Source organism: Eretmochelys imbricata, chromosome 2 (assembly GCF_965152235.1).
Source record: "Eretmochelys imbricata isolate rEreImb1 chromosome 2, rEreImb1.hap1, whole genome shotgun sequence".
Lineage (NCBI taxonomy): Eukaryota > Metazoa > Chordata > Testudines > Cheloniidae > Eretmochelys > Eretmochelys imbricata.
Window position 1 is genome coordinate 205,920,299 of NC_135573.1, and position 19,012 is coordinate 205,939,310.

The 19,012-nt window shown below is 40.4% G+C and overlaps 1 non-coding gene across 1 annotated transcript; it reads right to left on the minus strand.

Moving 5' to 3' along the window:
• Positions 1-17,293: 17,293 nt before the first annotated feature.
• LOC144261715 (U6 spliceosomal RNA) lies at positions 17,294-17,403 on the minus strand. Its single transcript, XR_013345409.1, has one exon. It is a non-coding gene; the product is annotated as a U6 spliceosomal RNA (small nuclear RNA).
• Positions 17,404-19,012: the final 1,609 nt, after the last annotated feature.

A 19,012-nucleotide genomic window follows, 5' to 3' on the forward strand; every position in this document is an offset into this window, starting at 1 on the left:
GATGGCTCAATGCTACTGGATAACTCCTCTAGCCGGAAGGAATTCTCAAGAGTCAGATTAAGCCAACGTTATGGCTATTTTGTACCATCCACACATAGCAGAGGTGAGAATCTGGCCTATGTAGTTCTTAAGTATCCTTTGAACAAATTATAAAACACAACAAAATTTGGGTGATAAAGCTTGGATCCTCTAGCGTCTTTTGGCAACAACCAAAGTGAGTTTTCTAAAATAAATTCCTGTCTGCCTGTCTTGTGAGTTTCACCACTTCAGGTGTCTGCAGAGATAAAAAAACAAGCAGTTTTGTCAGAAAAGATAAAGGCTCCAATGGCATGGGCCTGTGTGTGTGTGGAGTTCCTTTTGACTTCAGCAAGGCTAGCTCCGTGTGAGTTCAGGGGTCTGTCTGCCCAGAGTTCATAACAGAAAGCAGGACCTAAACATTCAGAAATTAAGCTGACTGCCCAGTTTGCTCAGCCCAGCTTACTGAAAGTGCCAAAAATAGGAATCACTCTTCACTATGAAAACACTACAAACACTACAGGACAAACAAAAATTGTATTTACAATTGGAATTTCTTTACTTGATGGCAATTATCTTGTTGCAATGTGACGTTATTTGGGAGCTTGATGTCACACTGTTAATTAACACCACCAGCCCCCAAAGAACTCCTCCATCCTGCTTTAAGAATCATAAAGCATCATTATTTTAAAATGTAGTTCAAAAGTTAAAAAAAAATACTTTTTTTCTCAGTCTTACTAGTATAACAGCAGGTTTAGGAGTCAGAAGCAAGTCACTACATCACAATTACTGCAGGGCCTAGAAAGATGGTAGAGCACCACCTGAAGTTTGTGAAGCCTATCAGAGAATTTTTAAAGGTTGTTTTCAACATGCCCAAGTTTACAAGACCCATATGTTTCATAGTTTGCCTGCTTTGCCAAGGGTGCTGGAACTAGAGGTGCTGGGCGACAGCAACTTGAAGTAGTAATAACAACCAAATACATGGTTTCTGCTTTCAGTACACCCACTATAAAATTTGTTCAAGCATCCCTGTGCTTTTCTTAGGTTTTTTAAATTCATATGCCTTTTCTATAACAAAAATATTAGGTGAAAAACTATTCCTGTTTTTTTCACACATACCTTTCTTTTTAAAATATCACTGTGATCCCCCCCCCCATGGGTTTAATTAAAAGTGAACACAAAAATCATGTGAAGTTTGGCTTTAATCAAATTAAATGTATAAGGCTTCAGACAGAAGAAGTCTTTATCCAAAAGCCAGTGCTCCATGGATCATCCAAACTGATGCAGATTATTCAAGCCTGTAAGTGTTATGAGCCTACTCACCTAGAGGTAAGAGTCTGTGGGGGCAGTCCCGCCTAGCAGTTATGGGGTAGTAAGGGAATCCGGGCCCTCCCACTCTACTGGCTCCCAACCCTTGTGAGCACCATAAGGCAGGCATCTGCTTCCCAGTGGTCTGGCTAATACTCTCCCCGGGTCTCTTTGTACTGCTCTGCCCCACCACTTCGGGTGCATTGTGCTTGTGGTTGTCCCTGGCAATCTGGTCCACAGGTCTCAACAGGCTTGGGAATTCTGGCTCCATGCAGCAGACCTCCTCTGGGAATGCCCTCCTGGTGTAGTCCCGCAGTGACCGTGAGCGCAGGTCTGCCTCTCTTCACATGCCACTGCCACCCTGCTGTGTTGAAGAGACTCCCTTTAAGACCCTCTGTGAGGGGCTGGGTCACAGAAACCCCATTGGGACTGCCACCTGATGTGCTGAGACTACCTATAAACCCATTTTCCCTGGCAGCTTGGGACTTCATTGCCCTGCCTGGTCATGCCAGACACGCTAGCCTGCTACAAACACAGACCCAGGTCTGAACCACATGCCCCAAAAGCTGAAGGCTTAACTGAAAACAGCTTAAGAAATGCTCCTGTCTCTAACACCCAGATACCCAGTTCTCAATGGGATCTAAACCCCAAATAAATCCATTTTACTCTGTGTAAAGCTTTTACAGGGTAAACTCATAAATTGTTCACTCTATAACACTGACAGAGAGATATGAACAGCTGTTTGCTCCCCCAGGAATTAATTACTTGCTCTGGGTTAATAAATAAATAAAAAGTGATTGTATTAAATATAAAAAGTAGGATTTAAGTGGTTCCAAGTAATAACAGACAGAACAAAGTAAATTACCAACAAAATAAAACAAAAACATGCAAGTCTAAGCCTAATACAGTAGAAAACTAAATGCAGGTAAGTCTCACTCTCAGAGATGTTCCAATAAGCTTCTTTGACAGACTAGACTCCTTCCTAGTCTGGGTCCAGCAATCTCTCACACACCCTAAATTACTGTCCTTTGTTCCAGTTTCTTTCAGGCATCTCTTTGGGGTGGAGAGACTATCTTCTGAGCCAGCTGAAGACAAAATGGAGGAGTTTCTCAGGGCCTTATATAGTCTCTCTTGTGGTGGAAACCCCTTGTGTCCTCCTATGCAGAATCAAAGCTACAAGATGGAGTTTTGGAGTCACACAGGCAAGTCACATGTCCATGCATGACTCAGTTCTTTACAGGCTGATGCCATTGTTTACATGTTAGTTTAACATTCCCAGGAAAGCTCAGATGTGGATTGGTGTCTTTCAAGGTTCATTGTTAGCTAAGTACCCCCAATTACTTGAATAATCCATTCACGTGATGTTGACCAAATCTGCCTTATGTGCTTCCTACAGCAAACACTTTAAATACAAGCATAGAGCCAACACTCATAACTTCAGATATAAAAAATGATACATGCATAGGAATAGGATGAATACATTCAGTAGAACATAACCTTTCCAAAGATATTTTACATGGCATATGTAGCATAAAACATATTCCAGTTATGTCATATTTACATTCATAAGTATATATCTATAAAGCATTATGGGGTGCAACGTCACACCCTCCTCCCACCATGCCCATCCAGCCTTATTGGAGTGGGCCTTTTTGGACCTGGAGTTGTTCCTGCACCCTTATGGTACCAACCTCATCACAAAGCCTAACAACCAATACATGGAAGAGAAAAATGTTCAAGAAGAAAATTCTCAGCTGGTGTAAAGTGCCATAGCTCTGTTGAATTTGATGTCACTAGGACAATTTTCACCAGTGAGGGTCTTCTCCTATGCACATACATAGTCACCTTGCACAATTTATTTACACTCATCTTTTTTTAATGCAAAATTTTAAAACTAGGGCTCTAATGCCAAAAGGAACGTACAGATTAAAAAAACAACAACAGTGTTTGACAGTCACATCCTGCTGGTTCCTCACTGTTGCTTCCTCAACCCTACAAGGAAGCAGCAGGATATAGCTGTTGAGCACTGCGGGTTTTTATCTGTCTATTTCTCTTTCTGGCATTGTCATTTGCTATGTTGGGGGCCCTAAAGGGTTATTTTTAACTAAGTTTGTGAGGCAACTGTTTGTGTGTATTTGGAGCTTTTCTTTTAAAAAAAAATAATGTGAACTTGGAATCCGTTAAACTACAGCTAAGTACATTTCCAGTATACAACAGGTGTATGTAACATAAGCATGTGAAAAACAAACTGAGTGAGACATGCTGATGTTTTTGACTCCATTCCTTATTTATCATCTCAAGTCTAGTTGCATATGTTATGTATGTAATAAATTCTAATAGTCGTCAGAGACATATTCAAGCATCTGTATGCCTAAAAACATAAAAAGGGAAATGTTAAAAAATAAAGGAAGTAAACCAGATATGCTCACCATGACTATAAACTAGTGATCATTTTTGCAAGTATATAAAAATGTGAGACCTTTTTGTTTTTTAAGCTTCTCAAGTCTTTCTTTTTCCAGCACAGAGTTAGGTGTGCATATTTTATGCTGGAGGATGGAATTGTGTGGAGAATAAACTGATGACTGAGCACTGATATGAAGTAAGCACAGAACAAAGAGCAAGAAATTCTGAGGAGCACCATAAGGACAACCATCATGTTTGACCCGGGCACAGTGGAGCATGAGTGAAAAGATCCTTGCATGATCTCTCCCTTCAGTACTCATGACGGGGTGGGAAGAGAGGGCTGGCTTCAGTCTAGTTGTTTATATGTAGGAAATTATAAATAACACAAGGTAAAGGGCAATTTAAGGCATCAGGGTCGGTATTTGATGGATCTACAGCAACAGTTATGATCAGCTGTTCCCATTTTATGTTGAGGTTTTTTAAAAAAATTACAACTAGACAGTTTTAGAATATAAAATACCTATTAATGTTTCTGTGTTGGATCATATTAAAGAAGTTCTGTATTAAAATCACAAATGAGTTTGATTCCCCATAGTTTAAATTCCAGGGTATTACTAATTAAGAGGTCTCTTGGTTTTTGGTACTGTTTCTCTCCCTCTGTGTGTGAAACCTGCAAGCTGCTAATTGTGTTAGTACATTCTAAGACAGAGTCTGTTCTCAAAGCAACTCACAGAGAGAGAGAGACTCAAAGCAATACTCTAACAACAGAAACAGCACCCAGAGACTCCCCGCCCTTTTGTTGTATTAACAATTGTGATTAAAATATAGATAGAGGATGTATGTGGATGGATGCTTGGTGTGGATAATAACTGAATGATCAGGGAGGTGCCAGCCTAAGAATCCAGTGTCCATCGCCTGAAGAAGGTGCCAAGTGGAAATAACCAGAGGACCCCCGGAGGGCAGACTGGAATCCACCCAACAGCCTCAAGAATGGGAGAACCAAAGAACAAGATAACATCTAGCAGCACGGAGCCGTCAGGAATGTGCTATCTGCTGATTGATTCAGCAACAGCATGATGAAGCAATTCCCATAGACTGGCATAGGAAGAAATTCCTATAAAAATAGACTCTAAACAGTGAGAACTTTGCGGTCTGATTCTGCAAACCAACTTCCAGGAGCATCAGATGAGCATCTGACAAGGCCCTGCTCCCTCCTCATGTCCAGGCCACCTGGCCAGTGCCTTGGCATGAGCAACTCTAAGGCCGGTAACTATGATAACAACCTTGCAAAACCTGTGTGTGTGTGTTTGTATGAATGAATGTGTGAATAAATATGAGATTGAATGGAATGTTATAGTTATAACTAACTGCTTACTATGTTTCTTTCTGTATTCACAATAAATGTGGTATTTTGCCTTTTTCCCTTTAATAAGATCCTGCTGGTTTTTATTTTATTGGTACAACATTTTGGTGGAGAATTGCGAAAGGGGGAATATTGGTAAAAAAACCTCAGTTATTGTAAATATTGGTGTGCACACCGCCAGCTCTAGTGAGCTAGGCATTTCTATTAGGTTAACCAGACCTGCTGGCCTCCGAGAAGGTAGCAGGGGACCTGCTGGCCTCCGAGAAGGTAGCAGGGGACCTGCTGGCCTCCGAGAAGGTAGCAGGGAAAACAGATTAAACTAGACCTGCTGGCCTCCGGGAAGGTAGCAGGGGACCTGCTGGCCTCCGAGAAGGTAGCAGGGGACCTGCTGGCCTCCGAGAAGGTAGCAGGGAAAACAGATTAAACTAGACCTGCTGGCCTCCGGGAAGGTAGCAGGGGACCTGCTGGCCTCTGAGAAGGTAGCAGGGGAGAACAGGTTAACCTGACCTGCTGGCCTCTGAGAAGGTAGCAGGGAGAAATAGGTTAACCAGACCTGCTGGCTTCCGAGAAGGTAGCAGGGAGAAATAGGTTAACTGGACCTGCTGGCCTCTGGGAAGGTAGCAGGGGACCTGCTGGCCTCCGGGAAGGTAGCAGGGGAAAAACGCATAGATTAAGCTCTGATTTCAGAATCTAGGCTGTGTCACTTGCTAAGTAATACCAGCAGTGACAAAGAGATTGAAATATGCATGTTAAGATGTTTAAAAGAAAACAGGGTAAGCCAGTACCAGAGGGAGGAATGGAGTCAGAAGGAACTCCAACCTCACCTTTTGTTAAAGAAATTACACCTTTTAAACAAATCCTTCAAAAATTTGGGCACAGTCCTTGGACTAAACAAGCCCTAGCTGATGTCTGCACTATTTTGGACCTAGAGGATAGATTGGCTCAGTATATCCTCATAAAAAACCTTCTAGTGCTGCCAAAAGAGATGCAGCAGCAATTTGGTTGTTGTGGGAGGCATGTAAGGATTCTTCCCTCCGCTTGTCCTCATGTAAACGGAAAAGGGAGCAGACAATTGGAAGCTGCTGGCTACAAATACCCAAAGCTAGCTGAAAATAGTGAAAGAGGCACTCCAGGATTATAAAAAGAGTGAAAAAGTTAACTCTGCAGAGGCTGGAGGGATAAAGGGGGAGAAGGTCCTATGTATGGCACCCCCAGGCATAATTACAAAGAGAAAAGAGAGTTAAAAAAAAAAAAAAGTTAACTCTGCAGAGGCTGGAGGGAATTAAGCAGTTAAACTTTGTATTTCACCCAAACAACTTTTAACCGAAAATGTTAAAAAGGAAAAGTGTTAGAGAAAGAGCATTCTTGGTTTCTTTGCAGCCATTCTGAAAGAAAAATGGGCCCTTTTCCAAAGGAATGTCTGTAAATTAGCCAGGCAAAAATAAACTATCTGATTAAAATCATTTGACTGGACAATTTAGTCAAATTTGCTAAAAGAACATAAGAGGGTTCTATTGGAACTTAACTGCCTCAAATGTATAAAGGGAATGTAAGATGTAAAAAAACCAGAGCAGTGTGGAAGGGATGTTAAGGAAAAGAAAATGTGTATGTATCTGTCTCTCTGTGTGTAAATATGTAAAGTTCTAAGGTCCAGTTGGTTTTGTTTTTGTTTTAAATAATGCCACTAAAAATCCATTTGACTCTTTAATTCAAAGTTGCAAAACTGACAGACCTTTTTGCTAGACGCAGGTAATTAGTGTTGTTTGGCTTTGGGATTTGGCATTTAACCCTTAAAAGGTAACTCAATGCTTTACAAAATTTAAAATGTTTTTAAGTTGTGGCTGCAGCAGGGCAGTCAAAATCAGGAGAATATAAAAAAAAAATTCTGGATTCTTTTTGTTTGTTTGTTTTTTGTTTGTTTGTTTTTGTAACAAAATAGCAGATGAGAGTTGTAGTAAAAAAAAAAATTAAAAAAAAGACAGTGCCTCTCTGAAGCAACAGCAGGGGTGAGGTGCACAAAACAAAAAGAAGCAATGTTAGAAACACTGAGTCTTAAAATGGCTCTGAGTAATCAGACTGTCACTTTGATAAAGGTACATGAAAACTCTGTAAGCAAAAAAAAAGGAATAGTGACACCTTATGTAAAAATGGATCTGGATAATGTTATAGAAGTTAAACTATGGAAGGAATGTGCATTTGCCCCAGAACATGTGCAGGGTATATTGTAGAAGGGGCAAAAGAAATGCAAACATACCATGCTACTTAATTAAAATGCTATTAGGGCTCCAAAGGGAGCCACAATAGGTTGGGTTTTCTTTTTCAGATTGCTGTGTGTTTTGGAAGCAGAAGTTAAAAGTAATCAAAACTCTGGTGAAAGTTGATTGTGTCCCTTTTAAGATAGAGTCTCTGAGCTGCTGATGGCTTTAAATCCAAAAGCAGGAAGTTTCTGTGAAAATGCAAATTACCTAAATGATAAAGGAAGGAAAGAACTAGCAGCACAAAGGAGCTACAGATAAAGGACATACCTGGTCAGCAAACAAATTGTCTAAATAAAAGGCATGGGATAACAAGATAATTTTAATAAATTTAATGATAATAAGTATCCCTGTAACAACGTATAGTGTGTATGATTTTTGGAAAAATCCTTTAAGGTCGTATGGTAATGATGCTTCTCAGTTATTACCTGTAAATAAAACTTAAAGCTTAACACAGCAGGAAAAACATTATAAACTTGGTCTCCTGTATAAGAAGGAAAACTCAGGGATTTAATGACTAAACAGTGGGATAATTTCCCCATAACCCTTAAAAGATAAAAGCCATTGAAACCTGGCCTGCCTATAGAACAAAAACAGGAAAATGTGGGGGCAATTTCTCTGTTTTGCCTGCAATCAGCAAGGGTATTTGTAAAAGAAATATTTTAAGCAATAATCTGCCACCCCAAAAGGGGTAGAAACATGTTCTTTTTGTCTTTCAGAAAATCAGGAAAAGCTGATGCCAGCTGAAAAGCAACCCAATACCATGAATCTACTGTCACAATAGAAATTGTGTTCTGTGTTCTATGTTTTGTCTTGTGTTTTGTCTTGTTGCTAGCACTGTTGTGTGTTTAAAAAAAAAAATACTGAAGACCTGCAGGAACTTAAAAATAAATTAAGCTTTCTGTCCCAGCTACAGGATACAAAAACAAGCCTGATACAAAAACAAGTACATGCCAATGTAGACTTGGTCCAAATTGGTCTGGGTAACCTAAAAGGCCAATGGAATCTTTAGTAATGGCTTAATACTACCACATGGCTTATCCATAAGAAAAAAAAATATTAGAAATAGGAAACTACACAGCCATAGCTATGGGATGCACTGAAATGCAGATACTTGCACTAGCTACTTTGGAACACGAAATGTTCTGGGTCGTATTGGGAAATATTAAGGGTTTGATGCATTTTTTAAAACAAAGAAAGAGATCATTGTTTGACACTTATCAATATGAATGGATGCAATATGTTTCCAGTATTGTAAAACCAGACTTGTTAATGGGAGAAATTGTTGTCAAAATTGCACACCAACAGTCCCTGGAGGCAAAGGTATTGAAGGTTAGCCCACTCCCCATATTACACATGGGATCCTTCTGGCTACCCTGGACCTCGAGCCAGTGGGCTGGGGAGGGAGGGAAGCTATTGGACACTAGAGGTTGTACCGAATGGACTCCTCAAAAGTGGGTGTGCCTCACCTTGCCTGTTGCCCCAGAATCTTGTAGTAAAGATACATCACCAGGATCATGTATGTGGCATGAATTGGAATCACAAACTCAAATTGCCTCACAGTACTTTCTCTTGAATAGGCTACATAGAAAGTGACACTGACGATTATAAATCTTAGTGTCAAAAGGGGGATTATGTTGGATCATATTAAAGAAGTTCTGTATTAAAATCACAAATGAGTTTGATTCCCCATAGTTTAAATTCCAGGGTATTACTAATTAAGAGGTCTCTTGGTTTTTGGTACTGTTTCTCTCCCTCTGTGTGTGAAACCTGCAAGCTGCTAATTGTGTTAGTACATTCTAAGACAGAGTCTGTTCTCAAAGCAATTCACAGAGAGAGAGACTCAAAGCAATACTCTAACAACAGAAACAGCACCCAGAGACTCCCCGCCCTTTTGTTGTATTAACAATTGTGATTAAAATATAGATAGAGGATGTATGTGGATGGATGCTTGGTGTGGATAATAACTGAATGATCAGGGAGGTGCCAGCCTAAGAATCCAGTGTCCATCGCCTGAAGAAGGTGCCAAGTGGAAATAACCAGAGGACCCCCGGAGGGCAGACTGGAATCCACCCAACAGCCTCAAGAATGGGAGAACCAAAGAACAAGATAACATCTAGCAGCACGGAGCCGTCAGGAATGTGCTATCTGCTGATTGATTCAGCAACAGCATGATGAAGCAATTCCCATAGACTGGCATAGGAAGAAATTCCTATAAAAATAGACTCTAAAAAGTGAGAACGTTGCGGTCTGATTCTGCAAACCAACTTCCAGGAGCATCAGATGAGCATCTGACAAGGCCCTACTCCCTCCTCATGTCCAGGCCACCTGGCCAGTGCCTTGGCATGAGCAACTCTAAGGCTGGTAACTATGATAACAACCTCGCAAAACCTGTGTGTGTGTGTGTGTTTGTATGAATGAATGTGTGAATAAATATGAGATTGAATGGAATGTTATAGTTATAACTAACTGCTTACTATGTTTCTTTCTGTATTCACAATAAATGTGGTATTTTGCCTTTTTCCCTTTAATAAGATCCTGCTGGTTTTTATTTTATTGGTATAACATCTGCAGTGTAGCTGTAACCAGGTCAGTCCCAGGACTCTCTAGTAATGTTTTCCTTTTTTCTGAAAGAATGAAGTCCATTTCTCTGCCTATGTTTCCTTAGATCCATAGGACCTCTGTGGCTGGAAATTGGTAATTTGTGATTGGATAGTGAGTAAGTATTCTTGGTTGAAATAGGGGGAATTTGCAAGATGCAGAAGTAAATTAAGACCAAAGCTGACTGTGAAGAACTTCAAAAAGATCTCACAAAACTAAGTGATTGGGCAACAAAATGGCAAATGAAATTTAATGTGGATAAATGTAAAGTAATGCACGTTGCAAAAAATAACCCCAGCTATACATACAATATGATGCGGGCTAATTTAGCTACAACTAATCAGGAGAAAGATCTTGGGAGTCATTGTGGATAGTTCTCTGAAGACGTCCATGCAGTGTGCAGCAGCAATCAAAAAAGCAAACGGGATGTTAGGAATCATTAAAAAAGGAATAGAGAATAAGACGGAGAATATCTTATTGTCCTTAAATAAATCCATGGTACACCCACATCTTGAATACTGCATACTGATGTGGTCCCCTCATCTCAAAAAAGATATACTGGCATTAGAAAATGTTCACAGAAGGGCAATTAAAATGATTAGGGGTTTGGAACTGGTCCCATATGAGGACAGATTATAGAGGCTAGGACTTTTCAGCTTGGAAAAGAGGAGACTAAGGGGGGATATGATAGAGGTATATAAAATCATGAGTGGTGTGGAGAAAGTGAATAAGGAAAAGTTATTTACTTATTCCCATACTATAAGAACTAGGGGACAAAAATGAAATTAATGGTTAGCAGGTTTAAAACAAATAAAAGGAAGTTCTTCTTCACTCAGCACACAGTCAACCTGTGGAACTCCTTGCCTGAGGAGGTTGTGAAGGCTAGGACTATAACAGGGTTTAAAAGAGAACTGGATAAATTCATGGAATTTTAAGTCCATTAATGGTTATTGGCCAGGATGGGTAAGGAATGGTGTCCCTAGCCTCTGTTTGTCAGAGGGTGGAGATGGATGGCAGGAGAGAGATCACTTGATCATTACCTGTTAGGTTCACTCCCTCCGGGGCACCTGGCATTAGCCACTGTTGGTACACAGGATACTGGGCTGGATGGACCTTTGGTGTGACCCAGTGCGGCCATTCTTATGTTCTTAAATATCAGAGTGAAGATGCAAGAGATTTTTGGATATTTTTACTCACAGGTGTGTTGGAGCCTTCTAACAGGAAAAGTATGTTCTGCTAGCTCTTCATACCACATAAACTATCACCAGCATTCTACCACCTTTCTGTTTCTATAGATCATGAGTTAAGCCAGTGTAGATGCATTAATTAAGCCTTATAGCCAGTGTAGATTTATTTTCACCTACTCATGTTTCACATAAGATGATCAAATCATGGAAGATGTTCTGAATAGTGAATGATTTGGATTTTGTCTCCAAAGACTACATCAGGAATGCACAGGCTTAGAGAGGTGTGTGTGGTGTTTTGGTTTTGTTGTTGTTTTTAATAAATCAGGCCACAGGAAAGGTGCCCTTTTGAGTCTTCAAGAGTGTAGTGCTTGTTGAGTGCAAAGTGGGAACTCCTTAAGCTTACTGACTGGATGCTGCAAGGTGTAGAGTACCTTCAAGTACCATTGACTTCAGTGGGAGGGGAGAGTAACTCAGTACCTCAAAGGTTCCAGCCCTTGTTTAGTGATATATGGTCATGAAGATGAGGAATAGGATACATCTTGCAGAAGGCTATGAGCTAGTTATAATTATTTTTATTAACAGTATGATAAATGTTAATGTATCAGCGCACATTTGAGTCTTTTGATCAGGCATAAGTTAAATTGTAGTACCTTTTTCCTATGACATGGAGTGGCATATTTTGTTCAGGGAGGTAGAAAGCAATGACAGTTTTTGTCAATGGTATTAACTCTTTGTTTTGCTTCATCTGTTCTCTCCCGTTTCACTCAGATCTCTGCTCAGCATGTTCCCTCACACTGAATTATATTTTGCCTTTTAATTTTTTTCTCAGTATTAGATCATAGGCATGAGAGTTTTAGTTCAAACATTACAGCTTTCTGTTCATTCTATACTTTGTGTCTGCTGTCTTGTTGGTGGTTCAATGACTTAGCTTCAGTTCTGTGCAGGATATTTCACCTCTAAATTATATAAATTCTATTTCTCGTGCCGCAGCATATTCATTATTCTATACTGGTGATTCCGAGAGACCCTTGTATGGCACAAAAAGAGAAGCCACGGCTAAAGAAACTAAAGGCTGTTTTTTGTAATGTCAACAATCTGCTCAACAGAGAGGAAGATCTAGTCACAGATTTATAGACCTTAGGCCTATGTTGGAGATCTATGTCAATTTTCACCAGTTGAAGGTATGACTTTCTGTTACAATCTTTCAGTAATGTGGTGCCACTTTTCAGTTCTTTGGATCAGTCTGATGACAAGTGGCACGCTCTCTGTATCTCCAATTTAAGCTGTCTCAAAATATGCATGTTTACTTGACAAGCCCCAGTTGGTGGTGATTGCAACTGATTTGAAATGTTCTCTGACACTTTCTTTGCCTTGTAGATTCTCGCACATCCTAAGGATGATTTGCTATGTTTATTAACCTGAGTTTGTCTTTTGTTTGGGAACTGAACTTATATCAAACACTGGCTTGTGAATATCTCAACATTGCATCCTCCAGGAATATTACAGCCAATGTACACAAAGATTATAGGGATTGTCACGCCATGTGACTTCCTTTTTCTTATGGACTGCAAACCACCTCTAGTGCCTTAGGTTGTCATCTGATGTCTTCCACAGCTCCCTCCTTCCCATAGTCTATTTCAGGAATTTTTGTTAGAGAGAGCATTCCCTCTGTAACTGTTGGTATTCCTAGTTAATACAGTATTTCCTATGCAACTGGGAGATTCTCTGACTATATATACTATTCACTTGCTAAACAGAGCAGTATTTCTACTGGAATCTATGGCTCAATGCAGAATTCTCCATGTAACTGATATTTTTGGCTCAATGCAGAATTTTCTGTCTAACTGGGAATTTTCTCAGGCTAAACAGAGGAGAGACTGTGCTGGAATTGCAGGCTTTAAAATACAGAGTTCTCTATGTAACTGGTAGATATAGAGACGGTCTGATTTTTTCAGTTACTACATTTCTGCACTTGGGCCAGGAGGAGTTGGTGGAAAAGGGAAAAATCTAAGATTGCACTAAGCCACCTTCCTTGCAAAGGCCAACCCAATCCACTGCTGTAAGTTAGAGCAACCTCAGGAGTGTTCTAACTTGTGCTTTGATTCCCGTGACTGTCTATAGATCTTGGGAAACAGAGAATAGACCATCTATGGCCCTAATAATCCCACCTGTTAATGGTCCAGAGCTGAATTTTGCTAATCGTGGGGCTCAAGAAGGTGTAAATATGAGGCAAAAATTGCACATTTGAAGGGAGAAAGAGGAAACATTTCTTCAGCAGGTTGATTTTTTTTAAAAACAATAGGGCTTGTTTGAAGCTGCTCGGGAGGGTTCGCAATGTTAGAATGTGTCCTCGGGAGGTGGATTAATGGACAAAGCACAAGTGAAGTAGTCAAAGATGCATAATAGTTACATTTGTCACATGAATACCACTTTCATATATGGTCTTTGTGTACACACTACCTCTTGCTTCCCTTGGATTATATTTTTTTAACTCTTCCCTGAACAGTTTCAAGCAATTTGCAGAAAAATGGGAAAAACCACTCTAAATAGGAAATTATACTTAGTAACTAATAATAATCTCCTGATGATTCACACAGATTCTAGAACTTGATAAAAGTTCATTGTCTTCTAAGAAAGTACAACATTTGTTTAGATTTGGCTGGCTTTGTTGGCTAAAGAAAAAAACAGTCTGAAGTAGAGCAAGTAAAGAATTTGAATTACAAATACCATACAAGGGATAGCATCAGCAGGCCTTTCTCAGTCTATTTAGAATAGGAGAAAGTGCTTTTCCACTTTAAGATTTTTCTTATGAAAAAAAATCAGTTATAGCTGTCTTATGTCTGACTAAGTTTTGGGTACATTTGCATTAAATGTTTTTTATCCTCAGTTTTGTCATGACATGCCATACGGTCCCCTTTGGATGAGATGAGAAAAGAAAATCCATTAGAACTAGCAAAAATTTCAGATTGCTATGTACTAGACTTTTGTATTAAAATGCTACACAGCTATTAAACTGAAAGAAAAATATACTATGAACTTATAAATAATTATAAAAAGCAAATTTACCTTTTATTGTAGGTAACTTGCAAACATATTTTTACCACTAGTTAATTTTCAGTGGGTACTGTTAAAACTTAACAATTGTTTTAGATAATTCCTTTGGGCCTGGTCTACACTATGGGGTTAGGTCGAATTTAGCCATATTAGGTCAATTTAAAAATGACTGCGTCCACACAACCAACCCGTTCCGTCGACCAAAAGGGCTCTTAAAGTCGACTTCTGTACTCCTCCCTGACAAGGGGAGTAGTGCTAAAATCGACTTTGCTGTGTCGAATTTGGGGTAGTGTGGACACAAATCGACAGTATTGGCCTCCAGGAGCTATCCCAGAGTGCTCCATTGTGACCACTCTGGACAGCACTTTGAACTCCGATGCACTAGCCAGGTACACAGGAAAAGCCCCAGGAACTTTTGAATTTCATTTCCTGTTTGGTCAGCATGGCAAACTCAGCAGCACAGGTGACCATGCAGTCCCCCCAGAATCATAGAGCGTAGAATGTTTCTACGTTCCCCCTACCATCTCCGTCCCTGAGGTTATCGCAGATTAGAAGGTGAAAAAAATGCACTCGCGATGACATGTTTTCCGAGCTCATGCAGTCCTTCCGCACTGACAGGGCACAGACTAATGCACTGAGGTATTCAGTGGCAGAGGCCAGGAAACAATTAAGTGAGTGCGAAGAGCAGAGGCAGGATGCAATGCTGAGGCTAATGGGGGAGCAAACAGACCTGAGGAAGCGTCTGTTGAAGCTGCAGGAAAGCCAACAAGAGCACAGACCCCCGCTGCATCCACTGTATAACTGCCTACCCTCCTTCCCAAGTTCCATATCCTCCTCACCCAGACACCCAAGAACACTCCATTCCAGAGGATGGCCCAAGCAACAGAAGGCTGAACACTCCACTGGGTGCTCCGGGCACCCAGCCACTCCACTCCAGAGGATGGCCCAAGCAACAGAAGGCTGTCATTCAAACAGTTTGATTTTTAGTGTGGCTACAATAAGTAATGTGGCCTTGTCCTTCCCTCCTCCACCACACCATCCGGACTACCTTGTCTGTTATCTCATATTTTTTTAATTAATAAAGAAAGAATGCTTGGTTTCAAAACAATAGTTACTTTATTTCAAAGGGTGGGAGGGTGGTTAGCTTACAGGGAATTAAAATCAACATGGGGGTGGGTTTGCAGCAAGGAGAAACACACAACTATCACACTGAAGCCTGGCCAGTCATGAAACTGGTTTTCAAAGCCTCTCTGATGTGCAGTGCACCTTGCTGTGCTCTTCTAATCGCCCTGGTGTCTTGCTGCTCAAAATCAGAAGCCAAGCGATTTGCCTCAACCTCCCACCCTGCCATAAATGTCTCCCCCTTATTCTCTCAGATATTATGGAGCACACAGCAAGCAGCAATAACAATGGGAATGTTGGTTGTGCTGAGGTCTGACCTAGTCAGCAGACAGTGCCGGCAAGCTTTTAAATGTCCAAAGGCACATTCTACCACCATTCTGCACTTGCTCAGCCTATAGCTGAACTGCTCCTTACTACTGTCCAGGATTCATGAGCCATGGGAGCAAGGGGTAGGCTGGGGTAGGTGTGACCACACAGTGCTGCTGCCTGGGAGAGCAGCCTGAGGCAGAAGCCTCCAGCTGGCATGATATTCCAGGCAGGACTGAACCTCCATGAGATGAAACTTAAAGAAGAGAATGACCTGGAGTCTCTGGCTCCCATTCAGTGCTCTAAGAGGAGGACAGCCATGTCTGTCCAGGCGCCCCGATCAACCTCACCGAGGTCTGCCAGGAGCACCCAGGAGATGTATGATGGCTATCAGTCCTACTGCACTGTCTGCCATGAAGGCAAGGAGCTGCTGCTGTGTAGCAATGCAGTACCGTGTCTGCCAACAGCACCCAGGAGATGTACGGTGACAGTGAGTTGAGTGGGCTTCATGCTTGCCGTGGTATGGCGTCTGCATGGGTAACCGAGGAAGAAAGGCGCGAAACGATTGTCTGCCATTGCTTTCATGGAGGGAGGGAAGGAGGGAGAGGGGCCTGATGACATGTACCAAAACCACCTGCGACAATGTTTTTGCCCCATCAGGCATTGGGAGCTTAACTCAGAATTCCAATGGGCAGCGGAGACTGCGGGAAAGCTACCCACAGTGCACCACTCTGTAAGTCAATGCTAGCCATGGTAGTGAGGACGCACTCCGCCAACTTAATGCGCTTAGTGTGGACATATACAATCGACTGTATAAAATCAGTTTCTAAAAACTGATTTCTATAAAATCGACCTAATTTCATAGTGTAGGCATACCCTTAGATTAAGCGAAATTAATTTTGCTTAATTTTTAAAGTATTCCAAATATTGCTTGCAATAAGGATAGAGTAGGATAGTTGATATTTATAAGTTGGCAAGTTTTTAAGACACTATTGAAAAACCTTTAATTTCATCATTTCAATTTTATAACAATAATGTAATGTAATGTTCAGCTCCAAATTTACTCTAAACTAATCAAAACCAATTAACCAGACTTCTTTGTTCTGGACCACAGGTACCTGGATATAGTCATTTTGCCCCAAATCAATGCATTGCAGGGTTTGAGCTCCTATTTATCTGAAATTCAATTTTTCTGAAGATACGCAGTCTCTCAAAAACTTCAGCTAAATAGTTTTGATCTCTTGTTTTGAGGCATCTGGAACTGTTGGGGGATACAGTGCTTGTCCAACTTAGTATTTTGTTCTTCCATTGCACCCTGAAGCTATGCTGTACAGTGCCAAGAGAAAACTAATTCAGAAGTATAAATTAAAATAGGATTCCTATGACACAAACTGCATAAATATGTTTTACTAATATAATGACTTTGCAGCAGTAACATGTCTCTTCTGCTGCCTTTTGACTCATGAGAGGCATCATATACAGCTAACATTCAATGGCAGACAGCAGAATTTTTTTAATTTAAAAAATGCTATTTTTCTTCTCTGTTTCGATGGCGGTATTGCCTAAAATTCCTTTTTATTATTGCAATTAGTCTCTTCTTTTTTCTTACAGACATGTAACCAAAAAAACCCCAAAATCATTTCCAAGTATAACTGCAATATTATAACATCCACTACTGGAATAATATTTTGTCTTTAAACTGCTTCACAAATTTGTGTCATCCTTGTGCAAGGGTCATGATAACCTTCTCTGTGTTGTTCCAGTTTTAGCATATGTGCTTCTGAAGCAGGCATTTATATTCCACTTTAAAGAAAAGCTATAAATTATAATACTAGATTTCCTTGCTATTTGAGAGTAGACTATGTCAGGAACAAAGGGTTTGTCACCCTCTAAGCATCAAGGGAGCAACTGCAGAGTGCTTCAGAAACAGGCCTTTTGACTTCCAAGGAGCATTAGGATATTATCAGGCTTCAGCAACCCAGAACAGCAAGAGGATGGTGGAAGTCTAGCCTCAAATAAGTCACTACATTTACGTTAGTGCAATCAACTACCATATTGTAACTACAATACTACTAGTAAATGATTATAACGTTCAGTTACTGCAGTCAAAGGCCTTCTCCTAGCACCCAAAAAGTCTAAACTGCTGGGAATTTACCATACGTAAATGAGATAAAAAGCAACCCATGGAAGAAGACATTTATTTTTTCCTACATAAAGAATTTTAAACTTTATAAAAATAGACTTTAAATGACTGTTTAGTAGTGAGATATGAAGACGTGAAGCTAATGAAAGGACAGTAAAGACTCAGTGTGCCTGTTCACTAGAAGATAACTACATGAGATGGAAATCTATTCCGTCAAATATGTCTCAGTATTGCAATGGGATCCACATGGCAGAGCCTTAAACCTGTACAGAGCCCTGTTGTAGACTACACATAAGTTTGCCTATGCAGAATCAATTGCGGAATTGAAGTTTTAGGTTTTATCCCCTTCAAACTTTGAAATGGGCTCACATGTCTTCCCAACCCTGTGTTCCCCTCTCCTATGATTTTCTCTCTTGATCTTTCCTTTTTCTTGTCTTGTGCTTTCCTTTTGTGCTTTCTCTTCCCAGCCCAGTAAAAGAGCTTCCGAAATAGCCACCAAACTATTTTTGCTTGCACTGAAATTAAATTCATCTGCACAATGAACCAAACCTCATTACTTTGGGTGGCATTCTGATACAGATGAAATAACAAAAATAGGTGAAAGGAAAGGAGGTAAAATTTTCAAAATACTTCGCAAAACAAAGTTAATCCCTTTCACTCACCTCTACTAAATGTACATTTCAAGATTTGGATTGCATCACAAAGCTTTTGAGCTTTTCTCTTTTGGCTAACCATGTCACCATGACCCTGCATCATGGTCTCATGATTAGAGAAGACACTAGGAACACTAGTCCAAAATCATCTTCTAACTCACTATGTGCAAGCCACTTCATCTCTGGGTGTCTCATTTACATACAGAACTATAAAATGGGATTAATAGTTATCTACCTTTTTAGAGCACTTTGGCCCAGATCCTCAAAGGTATTCAGGTGCCTAACTCCAGTTAGGAATCTGAATACATGTGAGGATATGGGCCTTGGGGTTTCTCAAATGAAAGTAAAGGAGTACTAGTGGCACCTTAGAGACTAACCAATTTATTTGAGCATAAGCTTTCGTGAGCTACAGCTCACTTCATTGGATGAAGTGAGCTGTAGCTCACAAAAGCTTATGCTCAAATAAATTGGTTAGTCTCTAAGGTGCCACTAGTACTCCTTTACTTTTTGCGAATATAGACTAACACGGCTGCTACTCTGAAACCTGTCAAATGAAAGTGTTATACAATGCTAAGGGTGAGTATATATTTGTTTAAGCGGGA